Raw genomic sequence first — 21,640 nt, 5'->3', positions numbered from 1 at the left:
CTTCACTGGAATGTATATGTGCACAATCACTTGAAGGATTGAAGATGGCTTCTTTCCTGTTCCATAACTACTGTTCTTTGATATTTCTGTGCGTGCATGCATACATTGTACAACCATCCCACCATCTCCGTAGTTCAGGTATTAGATGGCTGTGTGAAGAAACAAGGAGGCAGTAGCCATGCCCCTTTATGGCCTCTGCTCACTGCACAAGGATGCATTTGTGTCCTAGTGGTACTGCTGCAAAAGTCTCCAACTCGAGTTCATTGGGTGCACATAAACCTCCACTTGAATGTATATGTGCACAACACATCTCAAAGAGCAGTTACCACACAGGGAAGTAATCGTTTTCTTGCATCTCAGCTTTTAGTTTAGAGGGCCTTTCGGGGTTGCTCTGCTCTGACCACCTCTCTTTCCATTTTTTTTTCTCACTGGTGTCAGTCACAGAGTTCATCCCATGTTAGTGGAGCTTTTCTGGTTTTTCTTTTTCCCATGGTTTTTTCCTCAATGGTAGAGGGGAAAATTATGCTTCTCTCAAAAGTGCGTCTGTGAACTGTTTTGAAGCTTATTCTAAAGGGAAGTGGGAGTTGGATTGGCATTTACATTGACCTACATCACTGTGCCCTTGGGATCACACTGTCCTATCCATCCGCATTAATGTGTCCTGGATTCTCCTAAGATCTTGGAGGATAAAGCTTGCCTTTGGGTCAGTACTAGAAAGGTGCATGGTGAGTGATCTGACAGTAGGCTTCCAGACCTTTGAGAAAAGAACATTTTTTTTCATGCTCTTCACTCCTTGGCTATTCAGTGCCAGGAAGATGTAGACAAATTAAAAGAATATTGGAGAAGAGCAACAAAAATGCCTACGCAGTTCCAAAGGGATTTACTTACATGGGACAAATATAGGCAAGATGTGCAGAGAATGGCTAAACAGTTTTAACACCCAGCAATCAATATACTGGAAGAGTATCAGCACCAAGATTAAATATTTAGATACAACTAGAGCTAATGTGTTGAACAGCAGGAAAAATTTCCTCACATTGAGATCTGTTAGGCTGGGAGATAAAGCATTATGACTTGGACTACTTTAAAATAGACAAAACACAACACTATAAATATACAGTAATGAACAATCTTGTCGTAGTCTTGTCAGACAATCTTGTGGAATGACCTAGATTAACTAGTGTTCTTCTTCGAGTAGTGTCCATATGGGTGCTCCATACTGTAGGTGTATCTAATTGGAGAATTTAGATAACTGTGTCTGTTCAGCCCACACATGCACTCTCCCTCCCTTGTGATCTGCCTCAAGGCTATCTAGTACTGCGCAGGCGAACCACCCTCAGTTCTTTCTTGGCCACCTTTGGCCAGGAACAGAGTAAGCCCTTCCTTCTTGGCATTAAGTGTTTAGTAGAAGCAGTAAATGTTCTTAGACTTTCCGTTTTCATTTTAAAAAAGAATTTCTTTCACGTTTCCTGCCCTTGTTCGGGGGGATCACCTTCTATGGGGCATTTAGTAGTTGAATTAAGTTTTTCAGTTCTTTAAATAAAAAACCAAAAACCACACCTTTCACGTTTCCCTGCCTTTTGGGGGTGATTGCCCCAGGAGGGGCATGCCTGGTTCCCTTGGCTTCAAGAAGTCCCTCTCTCTTGCAATGAGGCAATCCCAATAACGGACAGACACTTTCATTGTGTCTGGTGTCTGGGGGACACACACATTCTTTCTGCCAGAAGCTAAAGGTGAGATCTCATAAGAACCGGGAGCTCAAGTTAAACGTCTCCTAATGGAGGGTGCTCTTCAGCTGCTGACTGAACCCAGTTCTCCGGGACGAAGATTGTCCACAGAGCCTTCAACATCCAGAGGGTAGAATTGTGAAAGAAGTTGGCTGATTTCCCCCCTCCACCACTGCAAAGCCTCTGGAAAAAGGGCTCCAACCCCTGAAACTTCAGTCCTTGGCCAGCCAGAGGGGATCCCCAGCGTGCTTGGCCACCTCAGTACTGACAGCCCCGAAGCACAGTACCCAGAAATATCAGGGAACTATCTAAGTACCTGATGGGCACAGGTGCGGAGGCAGTGTCACCACCTCCCAGAGATAAAGACAGAGACCGAACCGTCTCTAAAAGATGAGCTCAGACAAAACCATCCTTGGCACTGAGTGTGGCAAAACACCCCTCATCCTAATATTCATCCCATAAACAACTTATGGTACCAATGAGTTGACACCAACATTCCTTGACTGTACCGAGTGTATCAACAGTACTGCAAAAGTTCAGTGACTGACAGGTCCCTCAAGAACAGAAGAACCAGAATCCCCACTACTTAGTACCAGAGCCCTGGTACCAAGCATGTCTAGGTCCCCTAAATTACCGCTGACACTGGGCCATTTACCCACAGTGCCCCGGTCAGCACCACCCTTCTCCAGTGAGGAATCTGTCATCTTGGTCACTGTCCTCCTTTCCCTGGTTTCTCACAATGTCCCATCATTGCAACATCAGGGACCTCCCCAACCGCACCCTTATGCCAATCTTCATTAGCACCACCGCTACCCATCCTCTCCCTCCTTCCCCCCCCCGACCTGCCCTGTGGCCATACTGGAATCCGTGGATGATTACAGATTTAAACCTTGCGAGCATCCATTGTCTATCATAAAGATTCCATCAGGCGGTCGCTTCGGCTTTAGTGTCCAGGGGCCCAGAGCCTGAGGAAGAAACTTTTGAAGGACAGGAGGCCAGACTTTTTGAAGTGGAGACTACGCCACCAGCAAACTTCATCCTCACCAGATGAGGCTGTGATGCCCCCTCCATCACTAGCTGATGACTTGAGGCTCTTTCAGGACCTTACTAAGAGGGTGGTAGATGAGTTTCAAATTCCCCTACAGGTGGTGACAGACACACACCACAAGGTGGTAGATATTCCACACGCTTAACAAGGTGCTCCTGGATCCTGCCACGGTCATCTGGCAGACACCAGCTTCCATTGCACCAATGTGCAAGAGCTGACAAGAAGTACTGTGTCCCCACTGAAGAGGCAGACTTCCTCTCTACGCACCCTCAACCTAACTGTATTGTTTTGGATGCAGTTAATGCACAGGGAAAACATCATCATGCCAAATCAACTCCATATGATAGACTGGAAGAGGCTAGACCTGTTTGGGAAGAAGACATACGTGTCGGTGACCATACAATTCAGGCTGCTGAACTACAAGCCGTAATGGCTAAGAACGAATACATAAATTATGAGAAACTCATCGCGTTTATTGACTGCTTGCCAGAGGTGCAAAAAGAACAATATCAGACCATTGTTAAAGTGGGTCAGTTAGTATATAGAATAACGCTACAGAAGGCCCTGGATGCTGCAGATATGGCAGCCTGCTCGGTCTTGATGGCAGTGGTAATGACAGGCATCCTGGCTACATCTCTCCAGGTTGCTGAAGGAAGTGCAGGTGACGGTCAAGAACCTCCTGCTTGAAGTGCCCAAACTCTTTGCCAATAAGAGAGATGTGTCACTTCACAAGTTAAAGGATTTCAGGGCCATGCTCTGCTCCCTGGGAATCTACACAGTGGGACAGAAGAGAAAATATGGCTAACAACCACCTCACAGATCCCAAACACCTGAGTTCCCACTGTCGAAGTGGTATTACAAGTCACAGCGTAAGACCCAGGATGCAAGAGGAAGCAGTCAGCCTTCCAGTTCTCAACCCTCATCCTCTAAATATCAGTTCTGATGCTTTAGTTGAGGCCCTGAACAACTGTCCCTTGCAACAATGGCTGCTGCTATCTATGGACTTTCCATGTCCCTTTGGAAGTTGCCTGACCCTCTTCCACAGAGTTGGGAGAAACATCACCTTTGACAAATGGGTCTTGGAGATTATTTCAAAGGGTTACGCCATCCACCTCATGTCTCTCCCCCAAACCCACCTTCCATCCCTATCCCTCTTCAGGGACCCTTTTAACTTGAGTCTACTTCATCAGAAAATAGATCTGCTTTGCCTACGGGCCATAGAACCAGTCCCTGTTTGTCTAGATTTCCCAATCCCCCCAGGTGAAGGGATGTTGGAGACCCATACTAGATCTGAGGGCATTGAACAAATAAACGAAGGCTCCAGATTTCAAGAAGGTCACGTGAGTAGCCATTATTCGAACTCTGGAGCAAGGAGATTGATTTTTGGCCCTCAGTCGTCTTCCACATTTCAATCTGGCCATCTCACAGGAGGTTCCTCCAGTTTCTTTTGGGCAGGACCGTTATCAGTATAGACTGCTCCCATTCGGCCTCTCGTCCGCACCCAGGGTATTCTCCAAGGTTGTCTCCATCATAGCTGCACAACTGCGGACATTGGGTATTATCTGTCCATACCTAGACGACTGCCTCCTCCAGGCTCCTTTGTTTGAGGATGCCTTGTAAGCCACCCAGACGACTATGTGTATAATTGCATAATGGCCTACAGGTCAATACCCAGAAATTGATCTTCACCCCCAGTACACGTGGAGTTCTTTGGGGTCGAGCTCGACGCAGTACAGGCAAGAGCATTTCTCTCTCCACAGAGATTCGCCACTCTCATGAGTCTCAGAGACAGTCCGAGCCAGCCCACAAACATTGGCCAGGAACTGTCTGCAACTTCTTGAACACGTGGCAGTGTGCACTTTTGTGACTCCACACACCTGGTTGTTCGTGAACTGTTTGTAGATGTGGCTCAGATCTGTCTGCTCCCCGAGCAGAAATGGACTGGAGAAGCCGCTGTCGATGCTCTCCAGGGTCAAACACCCTAGATTGGTGGAAGCAGTCTTCCAGTGTCCACGTGGGTATTCTGTTCATACAACCACCACCAATGCTAACCCTAACAATAGACATCTCCCTGGTAGGTTGGGGAGCCCCTCTTAAACGACCACGAAGTCTAGGGCAAGTGGTCTCTCTCAGAAGCAGTCCTCCATATCAACTTCTTGGAACGAAGAGCTATCAGAAACGCCTGCACATATTCTTTCCCATTCATCAGGGATACTCTCACAAAAGTCATGACAGACAGTGTAACCTACATGTTTTACATAAATCACCAAGGAGGCGCCAAATCACCCTCTTTGTGTGGAAGCGATAAAACTTTGGAATTGGTACATCTGCCACAGCATGTTCATGTCAGCCACTTGCCTGCCAGGGATACAGAATGTGAAAGCTGACAGTCTCAGTCAGAACTTCTCCCACGATCACGAATGGGAAACGAATCCTGCAATGCTTCATGACATTCAACCTAGAGGGGACCCTGACAATAGATCTCTTTGCCACTTACCGCTCCCTGTTACACCTGTCCATGAAGATGGCATTTCTGGTGGCATTACTTAGCTCGAAGGATAGGGGAGAGGGTGGCGTTGATGGCGCACCTGCTATTCATGGTCTTCTTTAAGGACAAAGTCACCTTGAGGCCACACCTCAAGTTCCTCCTCCGGGTAACCTCATCTTTCCATTTGACCTAGCTAATTCACGTCCCTGTATTTTTTCAAAAACTGCATCGTGCCAATAGGGAGGCCACACTACATATGCTGGATGTTAGGAGGGCCCTAGCATTCTACTTGGACAGGACTAAGGACTTTAGGAAATCTCCCAAACTTTTCCTTTCATTCGTGGAAAAATCCAAGGGCTCCACAATATCACCCCACAGACTTTCCAAATGGTTCTCTAGTTGGATTAACCACCATTACCATGTTTAGAACCTGCTGCCCCCATCAGGAATCCTCATATACTCCACAAGATCTGTTTCCACTTCGATCGCAATGTTAAACTTTAACTTTCGATGTTAGATGTCCCCATCTCTGAAAACTGCAGGGCAGCAACCTGGGCTTGTGCCCATACTCTTGCGGAATACTATGCGATTACCTGTGACTCAGCCTCTGATGCCGTCTGTGGCTCTACAGTGTTATCGTCAATAATTGACTCCATTCCAAAGTTCTAGCCCTCCATGGAGGATACTGCTGTGATGTCACCTGCAGTGGAGCTGCCACAGGGACATTACTTAAAGAAGTTACTCACCTTGTGCAGTAATGATGGCTCTTCAAGATCTGTCACCTTATAAATACTCCACAACTTGCCCCCCCCTTCTGCTTTGGAGTTCTCGACCAGGGTCTCTGTGGAAGCAAAGGAGTGGAAGGCAGTGCTAGATAGCCTCGAGGCAGACCATGAGGGAGAGCGCATGTGCAGGCCGAATGGACACTGCTACCTAAATTTTCTGATTAGAGGCACAGATGCACCTATAGGGACACTTCCTCTTCTCCATCCCTAATTTTTCTATTCCTCCAGGGTTTACAGAGCCTTGACATCTAGAGTCAAATTTAATTCTAAGGACTTGGCCTACTTTTCTAAGCTACTAGCAAAAGTCTATCATTTTAACTTAGAACAAACCCTGAAACCTCCTTGCGCAGACCCCCTCAGACACACCCCCCCTGTCTTTCCAGTTGACAGATCATTGGATACATCTATTTCATCTGTCTGGAATCTCTGTATTCCAGACTTTCTTCTTCACAGTGTATGTGAGCTTTTGCAAGATGCCTGGAGCTAAACAGCTTCTTAAAAGGCGACCTTGCCAAGGAAAACCCAGCAATCACATCAGATACTAGCAACTCTTCCCTTTGTGAGGTGGGCAGTTTTACACGTAAATGATCCAAAGATGAGAAAATTCATAGGGTAGTCCATCTGTTCAGATGTCCAGTGGGCTCTGCTAAAATGAGACAGACTTGCTTATGTTGGATAGGAAATTGCATTAATCAAGAAGGGTCCTTATATAATATCACCTGGCAACAAGTAGTCCTCATGTTTCACAGAATGCTCTTTGCACCTCCTCAGCCCTTACTCTAGTTCTAATGGTGGCTTAAAACAGGGCTCAGTGCTTGGATTTAAAGGGTCTTCCGTTGCTAAACTGTGTTTTCAGCTGTTGCATGTGCCTACCCTCTGCTGCCCCTATATAGTTTTTTGGAGCAGCACCTGAGTTTACTCAGCCAATTTCTCCTGCTGGCTTTATAAAATAGTTGAATGTATTCAAGACCCAAGGATCAGAATAATTGATTGATCAAAAATGAAGGAAATGCCAAAGGTCTGAGACTCCTTCCCTCCTTCCTCACCTTTTATGGCATGTTCCTTTTGCCACATATGCACCACTGTTGCTTCTTCTGTGAGGTCATCTTGGGGTTCTCTCCCTGGGCACACAGTGCTGGCTTTCAACAGCTGTAAAGCCTGAGGTTGTCTATCATTTAAACAGCCTCTTGGTCTTAGATGAGGATCTGCCTCTCAAGCTGGCCCAGGCAAACTGCTTAGGGTTCTGAGCGCTCATAGAAGACTTGGACAGTATTCTACCTGTCTCCCAGTAAGATTTTCAGCAGACCCAGCCCTCAGTCATCCTAGCGCCTTTGAATTTCTTCAAATAGCTTGCTGTCTCAGAAACCTTCCTTGTCGACTCAGACCTTGTCCTGAGAAGGGAAATGCCTCAAGAAGCGTGGCAGCCTGCTCACTTCCTTGTCTCCTACAGCGCAGACACTGAGCCGCTTGATTATTCAGTTTGCCTTAAAAATTAAACCCTTCCTCATAGTCTTAAACTAAAAGTGACACACAGACTTCTTCACCCTTGTTTTCTTTCTGTAGCTGGAGAAAATCAGACTTTAAATGGGCCTTTCTGGAGTAAAGCAAGCTATCATCAGGGCCAAGTTTATACCATCTACAACTAGGAAAGTCATCAGGTTCCCCTAGTTCCACAAGATTCTTTTCTGCATCTCAGACAAACCCAGGGCCAGCCCAGAATATTTTAGTTGTAGTGGATGAAGCAGTGCCCTCAAAATACTTAGTGGACTGGAAGAGAGCTCATTAAAGAGGGGAATCTTCCCTCCCTGGCCTGTGTAGTCTCCACGTGAAGAGCCCTTTAAATAGCCTTCCCCATGTTTCATCTATAGCTGGGGTGGTTTCTTAAGGGCATAGCAAACCTCTTCCCACAGCTCAGGCTTCCCACTCCCCAGTGGTATCTCAATCTAGTATTAAAAGGACTTATTAGACTGCCGCTTGTTCACTAACTCACCTTTCCATGAAGACGGTGTTCCTCATTGCTATCACCTCTGCCAGAAATATAGGGGAGATATAACGGCTTTGATGGAGCATCCCCCTTTTCTTTGTTCTTCCCTGTTAAGGACACACTTACACCACATCCGATGTTCACTCCCAAGGTGACTTCTGCATTTCACATGAATCAGCTTATTTAGCTTCCAGCCTTTTATCCCAAAGCCAGTGGGGATAACAGGGAAGCCATACGCTTGATGTGAGAAGAGCCTTGTCTTCTATTTGGACAGGACAAGGGCTTTCAGGAAATCTGAGACTTTTCCTCTCCATTGCAGATAGTTCAAAAGATCTAGTGATCTCAACTCAAAGACTCTCTAAGTGGGTCTACAGCTGTATTAAATTATGTTACTAATTGCATAATGTAGCACTCCCATCTTCAGTATGTATGCATTCTATGAGATTGGTCCCCTCTTCCGCCACCTTCTCCAAAAGAATCCCTATATCAGAAATCTGCAGAGCAGCAACCTGGGCATCTGCTCATACCTTTGCAGAACACTATGCCACCCTGGGGGATTTGGCTGCAGACTCCAAATATGGTGCCACAGTACTATCATCTTTATCAGACTTGACTCTGAAGTTCCAGCCTCCAGTGGTGGGTAGTGCTTTGGAGTCACCTACAGTGGAGCACCCATAGGGACACTGTTTGAAGAAGAGGAAGTTACTCACCTTGCGCAGTGGTGATGGTTCTTCAAGATGTGTGTCTATGGGTGTTCTATGACCCACCCTCCTCCATCTACTTCGAAGTTCTAGTAGTTGACTTTGCGGTAGAGAAGAAACTGAGAAGCGCATGCTGGCTAGTCTCGTGGCAGGTGAGGAGCAGCATAAGCGTGGGCTGGACAGACTTCTACCAGAGTTCTCCAATCAGCAGCTTGGAATTCTGTAAAAGGAACCACATTTTTCTCCACCTCTCTGAAGGAGGCATATTATTTAACTAGGGACACATGCCGATGGTGGACAACTAGGAGGGTTGTTCCTATGGAGCTTTCCATGGGGGCTGTTCCTTTGGAGCTTTCTAGAGGTCCATAAGATTGAAGGCGCACTCAATACTTTTTTTTTTTTTTAAACTGAGGTGAAGTTGCAGCTTCTGTCAGTTTTTCAAGATGCTTTTCCCAGTAAGACTCGATGCCTTTCTAGAAGGTATGGTTTAGTCAAACATGAGTGTTTGGGCTCAGTACAAGGAGTAGGTGGATGAAATTGTATGGCCTGGCCTTAAAATCTGTGAATTTATAAACCAGCACTCTTCCCATTCTCATCTTATTCATATTTTGAAATTTATTTTTGTCATCAATAACTACCTAAGGAAGCTGACAAAGGTTACAGCAAAAATTTTTCTTTAAAAAACAATATATACCCCCATTATAATCCTAAAAATGCAAACATCCTCCTGGATCAATATCCTAAACACTCTAAAGGAATACTGCCCAATTCACTTTCAAGTTAACCCTGATTTAGGCGTTGATGGTCACCAGAAGAGCTCATATGGTTAACAGTTTAGTTTTCCAATGTAACATGCCACATCTAGATATACATTGCTTCAACAAAATAGATATTTGGATGAAGAAATCTATGGGTTGCAGCACAAGCAAGGTGGTTTGATTTTTTTTTGATTTTTTTTTTTTTTTCCCCCTTTCCTTCTTTATATGTTTTTGTCTGAGGCATTGGTCAGTTGAGATCAAAATTGGTCTAAAGGTGCAGAAACAGAAATGTAACGCGATTGGATTTCTGTTTTCTCTGTACCAATTCAAAATAATCCTACCCCTTATTTATTGAGACACTTATCATAAGCTAATTCAGTTTTAAGTCATGGTATATCAAGGTGAATAAAAATCAAATATATATTTAAAATTTTAATATTTTTTTAAATAAAAAAAGCTGTTGAAAATTTAATTTGAAATTGAGAGCCTGTGTTAAGGCCCAAATTTAGTGTAATTTATTAAAATCATGTATATAAATTTTACTGCATCAGTCAGCCCTCTTCAAATTTTAATGAGTTAAAAGATGCTGCTTTTTAACTATATAGGGAACAAGGGGGAAAACATCTTTAACTTATGAGGTCTAGTCAGACTTTATAAATGCCACAACATCATGGACTGTGTTAAGTATCTATTATTTTTGGTCTTTACAATGGAGGAAGTGGCGGTTATTTACATTTTTCCAAATGTGTAAGTACTTTCAGTTTCTGTCTTAAACAAAAGCTTTTGCTTTAATTTTAGTTTCAGTTTAGCTAGCAGGTACAGAGAATGTTTTCTTCATTTGGACTATTTTCATTCAAAGTTGAGAGAGTGATTAATAGTTGAAAAATCAGGAAAGCTTGTTTGTTTCTTCAAATCTATGATTCAAAATTAGGTGAGTCAGGATATCTACTAATTCTAAAACACAAAGGACATAAGGCCAGATTTTCAAAGGTATTTAGGTACCAAAATACCTGGGAAAATATGGCCCATAATGACCAGACCAGTCCCTCATTTTGCTGTTATCTACAGTTTGGGCTTGCTTTTCATCGATTCCAAATTTTTCTCCAAATGAGCTTGATACCATATCAGAGTTTAAAAAAAAAAAATCGTCTTGCAATCTTAAATGCATCACCCACCATTTTCTAATATGAATTATTTTTTTAAATTCAGAATCTGAATAAGTGAGTGTGCTGAGCTATAAAATTGCTTAAATAAATGTACTGCATCCTTCTGGTTAGCAAAAAGTACCTAAAGTGGTGAAAAGGTTGTTGTTAGTTGCAGATCAACATGTTTCATTGGTTTCAGAGTAGCAGCCGTGTTAGTCTGTTTTCGCAAAAAGAAAAGGAGTACTTGTGGCACCTTAGAGACTAACCAATTTATTTGAGCATAAGCTTTCATGAGCTACAGCTCACTTCATGGGATGCATCTAGCAGCCAATAAGAGTGAACCTTTGTTTTGGAAAATAACTGAAGTTTTTATGTTAAATGAGATTAAAATCAATTATTTAAATCAAGGTTTTCTGCTCACTGATTGATTTAAATCATGATTATGTTGGTATAGCTGATGTCAATCAGTTCACCCTGTGGTGTATGAGTTCAGTTTTGTTGGATTTTAAAATTTGTTACTTTTAAGTGCATATTGTAGTAGGGAAAGAGTTTCAAAGAGTGTGGACTGAAGGACGGGGGCGGGGAGGAGAGCTGAGCAGGGAAGTAATCTTCGAATGCACCAAAATTGTGTTCTTAGTGTCTACTGAGGAGGAATAACTAATCCAACCTTTTAAAATTGATGTACAGAGGCGCAGAAATAGAATGGTTACTTCCTATTTATCCTTTTTGGTAAATAGGACATAGACTAGGGGTCTCAAACTCAAATGACCATGAGGGCCACATGAGGACTAATGCATTGGCCCAAGGGCTGCATCACTGACCCCTCCCCCCCCCTCGCTGCCTCTGGTCTCGCTCCCACTCCACCCCTTCCATGAGGTGCTGCCCCTGCCCCTCCTCTTCCCACCCCTTCCCTGCCCCCATTCCAATCCCTTCCCTGAAGTCCCCACCCCAACTCTGCCCCCCTCCCTGCCCCCAAGGGGTGCAGGAGGGGTGTGGGGTGGGGCGGGGGCTCAGGGCAGGGAGTGCAGGAGGTGTGCAGGGTGCATGTGCAAACATGGAGCCTGTTATGGGCAAAACCCATGGTTGAGCCTGAGTTAAATCTGCTGTGAAGACCAGCCCTGTATGTACTGAACTGCCAAACAGGGTGTCTAAGCTACCCTACTTCTGTCAGGGATAAGGAGCAGGCTCAGTTCCTATCCCAGTGCAAATAGTACCTCTTCTCAACTCCACAGGACAGTCTAATAACATTACAGGCTTGCCAAAACGCTACATCTCTCTGCTGAAAGTGTCCTGTTATCTGTTAATCTTTAATTCTTATTAGTTGGGGCAAAAGTCAAAATGGGACACCCTCATTAAGAACTTATTGTAGTGGAGAAGTATTTTTGTGTTTAGTGTACTTACATGCAGAATTTAAGCATACAGAAACACACAAGACATCAGAATTGATTGGGTGATGTTGTAATGGAGCTAAAACATTTTAAAGTGAAATTCTACTCTGAAATGTCATGTAAGAATGATCAGTTCTTACTCCACAGATCTGTTTCCTGTAGATACTAATAAGATTAGATGACTTTTAGTGACAAATGAGTTTTTAGTACTTTTTTGCCTGTTACTCTTTTGGGAACCAACATAGCTGAAAGACAGTGAGCTGGATCCTATTTTTTGTGCCACAGAATTGTTTACTAAATTCCAGTTATGCTTGTGCATACCCACTGAAGACAGTAGTGGTGGTAACTGAGTACATAATCTAAGGGTAAAAACATAAAAAACCTTATCCCGAAAGAGGTGGTGGCTGGAATAACCGGTGCTAAAGATAACTTTTAAGTTTTAACATGCTCAGCCAGATTCTCAGCTGGTGTGAATCAGCGTACCCTATTGAAGTCAATGGATTATGCCAATTTACGCTAGCTGAAGATCTAGCCTCTTATTTGGGTGAATATAAAATCTTTGCCTACTTAGTTTAGCTATTTATTTATTATTTAAGTATAGAAGTTAAATAACTTGTCTAATATGCTATGTACATATAAATATGTGATGTAATACGTGGCCTGCTGTCTATTAGATTTGCAATGGGTTATATGAAGTGTTTTTATGCATTGTGGCCACAATTCAGCAAAGAACTTAGGTATGAGTTTAACTTTGGCACATGTGTAATCCTGTTCCTTTAGTGCCTTGCTGATTAGGGTAGGGATGGATTTAAGTATATGTTTAAAATTAAGCAAATGCTTCAATATTTTGTTGAAACAAGATTTGTGTTCTAATGTTATGGACCATTAGATTTCTTGGTGTCTCATAGGCACTAAAAAGAGCAGAATCTAGTTTAGTACATGGGCAGACTCTGGAGCACTCTGGTTTGGATTATTATCCAAGAACCTCAGTTAGTCTGGGCTGTAGGCTAGAAAATACAGCATTCTGAGAAAAGTTTTCAAAACACTTATTAAGGCTTTGTTTAACTAGATTGATCTGGAACCTCTAGGCCCTATGAAGGAATACTGATCCGCCATTTTGGTTTTTGGAGAATATGATAATATTTTTTCAAAGTGGCATTTCTTAGAAATTAATAAATTCTGTATAATCCTTTCATGTTCATTTTATAGATATATGTGGGTAACACTGATCTGACTCTTCATTAACATTTAGAAATGCTAAGAGTCATCTAGTTTCCCATTTTACACAAAAAGTTATGACTGCAACCATTTCCAAATCATTTACGATGTAGAATGGATACAGTTGATTCAGAGCGAACCAGCTCCACCACTGACCTTTTATAACACAGTGCAGGGCTCATTTTCAGCACTATAAACTGAAATCAGTAAAAAGATCAGATTGTTCTAATTCAGTCATTTTGCAAACTCCGTGTAAACCAAAGGTATGTCTATACTACGAAATTAGGTCGAATTTATAGAAGTCAGTTTTTTAGAAAGCTATTTTATACAGTTGATTGTGTGTGTGTGTTCCCACTAAGCGCATTAGATTGGTGGAGTGCATCCACAGTACCGTGGCTAGTGTTGACTTTTGGAGCATTGCACTGTGGGTAGCTATCCCACAGTTCCCGCAGTCTCCGCCGCCCACTGGAATTCTGGGTTGAGCTCCCAATGTCTGATGGGGCAAAAACATTGTTGTGGGTGGTTGGGGGTACATGTCGTCAGTTGCCCCTCCTTCTGTGAAAGCAACGGCAGACCATTGTTTCTTGCCTTTTTTCCGTGTGGGCACCATACTGCTTTCGGCAGATGGTGCAGTAGGACTGCTAACCGTTGTCCTCAAACGACCGCTTCTGCTGCCACTCTGCTCTCCTGCTCTTGGAGCAGATGGTGCAGTAGGTTGGAAAAACTGGTCTTCCAGCCACCGCTTCCGCTGGCACTCTTCTCTCCTGGTGCTCTCGCAGGTCCTCCATATGACTGTCGTCGTCCGCCGCTCCCGCTGCAACTCTGCTCTCCTGCTCTTGTCTCGCCATACCACGGCAAGTGTGCAGCCCGCTCAGCTGTTGTGTCCTGGCAGCAGACGGTGCAGTAGGTCTGCAAAACTGATCATCCAACCACCGCTTCCCCTGCAACTCTGCTCTCCTGCAGATGCCATACCATGGCAAGCATGGAGCCCGCTCAGATCACCGTGGCACTTAGGAGCATTCTAAACACCTTGTGCATTATCATGCAGTATATGCAGAACTTGCAAAAGCAGGCAAGGAGGTGACGGCAGCGCGGTGACTAGAGTGAGGAGGACATGGACACAGACTTCTCTCAAAGCACGGGCCCTGGCAGTTTGAACATCATGGTGGTAACGGGGCAGGTTCATGCCGTGGAATGCCAATTCTGGGCCCGGGAAACAAGCACAGACTAGTGGGACTGCATAGTGTTACAGGTCTGGGACGATTCCCAGTGGCTGCGAAACTTTCGCATGCGTAAGGGCACTTTCATGGTACTTTGTGACTTGCTTTCCCCTGCCCTGAGGCGCAAGAATACCAAGATGAGAGCAGCCCTCACAGTTGAGAAGCGAGTGGCGATATCCCTGTGGAAGCTTGCAACACCGGACAGCTACCGGTCAGTCCAAAATCAGTTTGGAGTGGACAAATCTACTGTGGAGGCTGCTGTGATCCAAGTAGCCAACGCAATCACTGAGCTGCTGCTATCAAGGGCAGTGACTCTGGGAAGTGTGCAGGTCATAGTGGATGGCTTTGCTGCAATGGGATTCTCTAACTGTGGTGGGGCGATAGACGGAACGCATATCCTTATCGTGGGACTGGAGCACCAAGGCAGCCAGCACATAAACCGAAAGGGGTACTTTTCAATGGTGCTGCAAGCACTGGTGGATCACAAGGGACGTTTCACCAACACCAATGTGGGGTGGCTGGGAAAGGTACATGATGCTCACATCTTTGGGAACTCTGATCTGTCTGAAGAGCTGCAGCAAGGGACTTACTTTCCATCCCCAACAGTAATTTTCTGGTCTGTTGAAATGCCTATAGTTTTCCTTGGGGACCCAGCCTACCCCTTAATGCCATGGCTCATGAAGCCATACACAGGCACCCTGGACAGTAGTCAGGAGCTGTTCAGCTACAGGCTGAGCAAGTGCAGAATGGTGGTAGAATGTGCATTTGGACGTTTAAAAGCACGCTGGTGCAGTTTACTGATGGTTAGACCTCAGTGAAACCAATATTCCATATGCATCCGATGAAGTGAGCTGTAGCTCACGAAAGCTTATTCTCAAATAAATTGGTAAGTCTCTAAGGTGCCACTAGTACTCCTTTTCTTTTTGCAATATTCCCATTGTTATTACTGTTTGCTGTGTGCTCCACAATATCTGTGAGAATAAGGGGGAGACGTTTATGGCGGGGTGGGAAGTTGAGGGAAATCGCTTGGCGGCTGATTATGCGCAGCCAGACACCAGGGTGATTAGAAGACCAAAGCAGGGCGCGCTGCACATCAGAGAAGCTTTGAAAACCAGTTTCATGGCTGACCAGGCTACAGTGTGACAGTTCTGTTTGTTTCTCCTTGATGAAAACCTTCCCCCTTGCTTCACTCTACTTCCCTGTAAGCTGACTGCCCTCCCCCCTTCGATCGCTGCTTGCAGAGGCAATAAAGTCATTGTTTCAAATTCATGCCTTTATTAATTCGTCACACAAATAGGGGGATAACTGCCAAGGTAGCCCAGAAGGGGTCGGGGAGGAGGGAAGGACAGTGCCACACTGCACTTCAAAACTTATGGAATGCCAGCCTTCTGTTGCTTGGACAGCCCTCTAAGGTGGAGTGGTTGGGTGCCCGGAGCCCCCTCCACCGCGTTCTTGGGTGTCTGGGTGAGGAGGCTATGGAACTTGGGGAGGAGGGCGGTTGATTACACAGGGGTTGCAGTGGCAATCTGTGCCTTTCCTGCACCTCAGCCATACGCCGGAGCATATCAGTTTGATCCTCCAGTAGCCTCAGCATTGCATCCTGCCGCCTCTCATCACGCTGCCGCCACCTGTCCTGTTGCTCCAGCTATCTATCCTCTTGTGCGTCCCTCCTGTCCTCGCATTCATTTTGTGCTTTCCTGGACTCTACCATTCTCTGCCTCCACATGTTCTGCTCGGCTCTTTCAGTGCGGGTGAACTGCATGAGCTCGGAGAACATTTCTCGCGAGTGCGTTTTTTTCACCTTCTAATCTGCGCTAGCCTCTGGGACGGAGATGCTAGTGGCAGCGTTGAAACATTTGCAGCTGCAGGAGGAAAAAAAGGCAGAGTAAAACTGAAAGACACATTGGCCTGATGTTTTCGGCGTTAACGTGCAGCACAAACCCAACTAAACCTCCCCCACACAACCCAATTCTCTGGGATGATCGCTTCACCCCTCCCCACACCGCGTGGCTAACAGCGGGGATGGTTTCTTTTCAGCCACAGGCAAACAGCCCAGCAGGAATGGCTACCTCTGAATGTCCCCTTAATAAAATTCCCCTATTTCAACCAGGTGACCATGAATGATATCACTCTCCTGAGGATAACACAGAGAGATAAAGAATGGATGTTGCTTGAATGCCAGCGAACACCAGGACCACACGCTGCCATGCTTTCTTATGCAGTGATTCCAGACTACGTGCTACCGGCCTGGCGTGGTAAAGTGTCCTACCATGGAGGATGCAATAAGGCTGCCCTCCCCAGAAACCTTTTGCAAAGGCTTTGGGAGTACCTCCAGGAGAGCTTCACTGAGATATCCCTGGAGGATTTCCACTCCATCCCCAGACGCGTTAACAGACTTTTCCAGTAGCTGTACTGGACACGAATGCATTCCAAGTCTTCAGAGCAAATTAATCATTAAATAAGCTTGCTTTTAAACAGTGTATTATATTTACAAAGGTACACTCACCAGAGGTGACTTCTCCACCTTCAAGGTTTGGGAGCCCAGGTTGTGAGGGTATTGACTCCAGGGTGATGAACAGTTCCTGGCTGTCGGGGAGAATGGTTTCTCCGCTTGCCTGGTGTGTGCTATCTTCAGTCTCCCCCCATCATCATTTTCCTAGTCCCCAAAATCCTCATCCCTGTTGTGTGAGACTCCCTTGCCGGAGTCCATGTACAGGTGTGAGGTAGTTGTAGGGGCATCCCCTAGAATTGCATGCAGCTCATCATAGAAGTGGCATGTCTGGGGCTCTGACTCCGAGCAGGCGTTTTCCTCTTTGGTTTTTTGGGAGGCTTGCCTGAGCTCCTTAAGTTTCACGCGGCACTGCTGTGGGTCCCTGTTATAGTCTTTGTCCTTCATGCCCTTGGAGATTTTTGCAAATATTTTGGCATTTTGTCTTTTGGAATGGAATTCTGATTGCACGGATTCGTCTCCCCGTACAGCGATCAGATCCAGTACCTCCCGTTCTGTCCATGCTGGAGCTCGTTTGCAATTCTGGGACTCCATGGTCATCTCTGCTGATGAGATCTGCACGGTCACCTGTGCTGATCAGCTTGCCATGGTGGCCAAACAGGAAATGAAATTCAAAAGTTTGCGAGGCTTTTCCTGTCTGTCTGGTCAGTGCATCAGAGTTGAGAGTGCTGTCCAGAGCGGTCACAGTGGAGCACTCTGGGATAGGTCCCGGAGGCCAATACCATCGAATTGCGTCCACACTACCCCGAATTCGACCTGGTGATGTATATTTCAGAGCTAATCCCTTCATCGGGGGGGGGAGTACAGAAATAGATTTTAAGAGCCCATTAAGTCAACAAAAATGGTTTTGTCGTGTGGACAGATGCAGGGTTAAATCAATCTAACGCTGCTAAATTTGACCTAAACTCATAGTGTAGACCAGGGCTTAATGTAATAGTTTGCACAGGTGTGTCTAAGTACAGTTTGGCTTGTGTAGTATTTATTAGAAGTAATACATGAGAGAGAATAAACCCTGTTGACTGAGTGTAGATTGATTTTGCAGTGCTGGCAGTTAGCAAACCTATCTTGTTGTTTGTAAACTGAGCACACTTAATCTGGAAGTCAGATAGTAAACCAAAAATGACCTTTTTAGAGTCTCTCTTTCAAAGTAGAACTACACTTTAAATGGTAGTCTACTGTAGGGGTTGCTCAGGCTTCGGCTGGCCCTGGGTGGTGGGACTTGGGGCCCTGGGCTTCAGTCCCAGGCAGTGGGGCTTCGGCTTTCCGCCCTAACACTGGCCCTGCTTGGTGGACCCCCTGTAACCTGCTCACGGCCCCCCAGGGGACCCCGGTGGAGAACTGCTGGTCTACTGGAAACTGCAGTAGTTTAATGTGAATCATTCACACGTGAGAGCTTTGTCACTAATTGCAAATCAGATTGGGTTGGTTTTGTATACTTGTAATTTTTTTGCAGTATTAGTAGAAATATGAATATAAATGTGGTTCCCAAGTTCTTTGATCTTAAATAGTCCACACACGTGGCAGAAGTGTAGTTCTGATTTTCAGGCTTACCAGTCAGTATTCCTGAATACCTTTCTGCTGCTGTTCAACTTCTAATTTTTTTTACCTTTTAGTGGTATGAATGAGATGCTGAGGTGGGGGAACGCATACGAATTTAAATGTTAATCAGTAGAAATTAGGAAGTGCATGGGTAGCTGAATGTGTCAGGAACAAGTAACTTTATCATTTTTCTAATAAAGTATAATCACTTATAAATTCTGTTATACAGTAGCACTTTGCTGCCAAGACTTTTTAGAATCTTGAAAGATTTCTGCTTGCTCAAAGATTGTTTTGTTTCTGGTAGTTGGCAACGAAGTGTGAACCTGTACAGAACGGTCTAATTAGAAACAGGTTTGAAGAGATGTCAAGGCAGCCAACGTAATGGTATATAGGTTGAATGCTAGTGGCTCAGTTCCTTGGAAAGCAAAGGTATTTGACAATAGATTAAAGTTTCAAAACCACTATGTATAGTGCGCTACAGTAGAGCTGCCTAAAATGGGCTGTGTGTGGGGTGGAAGGGAGGAGTAGATTCAACAGAAATGTTTCAACAAATTCAAAAGCACTGTCCCATATGTATTTTAACAGTCTTGTTTCTGTCTTCTGAATTTTCGGTGTGACTATTTTTGAGAATTTAATTGGAATTTTTATTTCAAAAATTGGAAAACATTCTAGTTTTGAAAATAATCCCGTGTAACTAAGATGACCAATCAGAGGTTACATACTGGAGAAATGAAAAATGGAAATAGAAGAAATACTAAGGAACAACCAGCAGGCTAAATTTTTCATTTAAAAAAAAATCAAAAATTTGACAGCTTTAAATAGGAAAACATAGATTTTAAAAAGAAAACCTTGCTCTTAAAAAAAAAAAAAAAAAAAATCTGAACTCCTCTGGTCTAGAGTAACATAATTGTTGGATTTTTACTGTTCAACACTATAAGGAAAAGATTAATGCTAAAACTGTCATGAACCTTTTCTTCCCTTGCCTCTCAGGGAGTTGCTCTGAGGAAATAATGATCCTTTATATGTTGATTTGGTTAGCAAATCTCAATTCTTTGTCTGGTTGGTGTTGACAGGCAGTTTTGACTATTGTGAGAACTGTACGTTTGCCAGGTTTTCATGAATGTTGGATGAATTTTCTTTTTTCTTTCCTCCTCCTTTCAGCCAAAACAAATTCCCCCTTTTGAAATTCTTGAGATGGAAAAAAATGACACATGAAATGCTACTCTAGCTTACAAAAACCATTCTCACTGCTGTGGGTGCGCAATATTTCTTATGTTCTGAAGAGCGTGAAGATCTGAAATACTTTGTAGAATTGTAATGCTTGAACAGGTAGCAAATTAAATATTCTTTGCACTGTCTATATTTATAGGTTTGCCTCGAAGGCAATGTCATCTACATAGTAGTACCTCCAAAGAGTCATATATGCCACTTTTCTGAATATGAATTCTATATAGACTAAAGTTACAAAGTGAAATTAAGATAAAGTAGATGCTTAGCAGCCATCACTGTGATTTTTCTATTTTGGAGTGTTTATTTAGATGTTTGAAGTTGCTATTAAATAAGAACCACATTCTTTACTGTAAAATGGCTTTAGTAGCTCCCCTTGGATAGTGCATATCACAATACCACGGATGAAGCACATGAGAGCTGAGCGTTCTTGATTAAAAGGCTCTGGCTATGGAATAAAGTTTTAGAGGAGATTAGGAAAATCTGGAGTCTGGTCGTCTTTTGGAAATGATGCAAATCCTTCTTCTTGGACCAAGTATTTCCACTATAACAAGAATAACACTTGCAGTACTAACTCCCCCATCCACCTGCCCATTCCCCCTCCCCCAAAACAAATCAACCAAACAAAATCATAAGCGCTAGCACAAGTTCAGCTTTTATGCTCTAAAAAAGAGAGAGGAGCCAGAGGGTAGGTCATAACTGCTTCCTTACCATTAAAATGTGGGCCCTAGGTTAAAATGTTTGTACATGATGCCATGATGTAACTGTGTAAGCTGTTACGAGCAATCCTCAGCAAGTGTAACTAGTTTGCTCTGGCAGTTTGTTGCATTTTCAGTGTTCATTTTAAACAAGACCATCAATGTAGCAGCTTTTGAAAAGCCTCAGAGTAGGTCTTTTATCAGCTCCTTATGGATTGTTACATCGTCATTATTGCTTTTCAGATATTTGCATAGAATGTAAAAAAAAAAAAATAGTATTGTCTGTAGTTTCAATGTCTTCAAAAGATACACATGCTTTTGTTATAAGACCATTTTTAAAAAGTATTCACTTTAATAAACTTGTAAATTATACATTTAGCGTAATATTTTTTGGTGTTTCTGATTAGGGACGGCTATAGTGACAGCAGGGTACTAGTTTTGTGTGATGTGGCCATTTTGAGTAACCTGTGTGGTGATGTCTTGTGTAATTCTTTGTATGGACTTCTCCATTATTTCTCTTGTATTTGATCTACTGTTCTGGATTGAAATAATTCTGGGGGCATTTCTGTCCTGTCCAGCTTGAATAGAGGCTTTTTGTTTATATATGGAAACGTAATCTCCCCCTTATGACATACTTGCTGAACCTGTCCATGACTCCTCTAGAGTATTTACCTCTGCTAAGGAGGATAGGTACTTCCTTTTCTGCTCCAAGATTCCCTTGCTCAAGGAAATGGATTTCCTTCTTCTCTCTCTCTCTCTCTCTCTTTCCCCCCTCCTGCCCACCTAATTGAAGTCATTTTTAACTTTCCCATTATCTCTTCTCTTCAGACACTTATTCATCAGAGGAAATACTTCTGAATCCATCTGATCTCTCATATGGCTCAAATACTCAAGAATGGGTAGTGGGCAAATTGTGCGGGATGAAAGTTATTTACTTTCCTTCATACAGTAATTGATCCAGAGGTGCTACCTGTCTTCCCCTTCTGTTGTTAAGGTGGCTGAGGCTTAATATGCAATCATCTGTTTTTTCTCTACCCATCTTCGAAACGTCCTTAAGAGCTTTAGGCTTGATTTGGACTTCCAGGATTGCTAATTGTAGGTGGATTTGGCAGTGTCCTCACATTCTTAGGTTGTCTCCTTTCAGGGCCTGTTGGACATATGTGGAAAGGGCTGTCAGGAAGGCATTTGATATAGAAGGTGCAGAA

The 21,640-nt window shown here is 43.9% G+C and overlaps 1 protein-coding gene and 1 long non-coding RNA gene across 5 annotated transcripts in view; one reads left to right on the top strand and one right to left on the bottom strand.

Moving 5' to 3' along the window:
- The window catches only part of LOC102941740 (CREB binding protein), a 179,131-nt gene that overhangs the window by 35,738 nt on the left and 121,753 nt on the right, over window positions 1–21,640 (top strand). The window lies entirely within an intron of this gene.
- LOC122461948 lies at window positions 16,180–17,138 on the bottom strand. Its single transcript, XR_006284227.1, has 2 exons — window positions 16,969–17,138; window positions 16,180–16,324 (listed from the first exon to the last, which is right to left on the bottom strand). It is a non-coding gene; the product is annotated as an uncharacterized LOC122461948 (long non-coding RNA).

This window comes from Chelonia mydas, chromosome 10 (genome assembly GCF_015237465.2).
Source record: "Chelonia mydas isolate rCheMyd1 chromosome 10, rCheMyd1.pri.v2, whole genome shotgun sequence".
In the NCBI taxonomy this organism is placed as follows: Eukaryota; Metazoa; Chordata; order Testudines; family Cheloniidae; genus Chelonia; species Chelonia mydas.
This window is presented reverse-complemented; position numbering and strand designations above follow the sequence as displayed.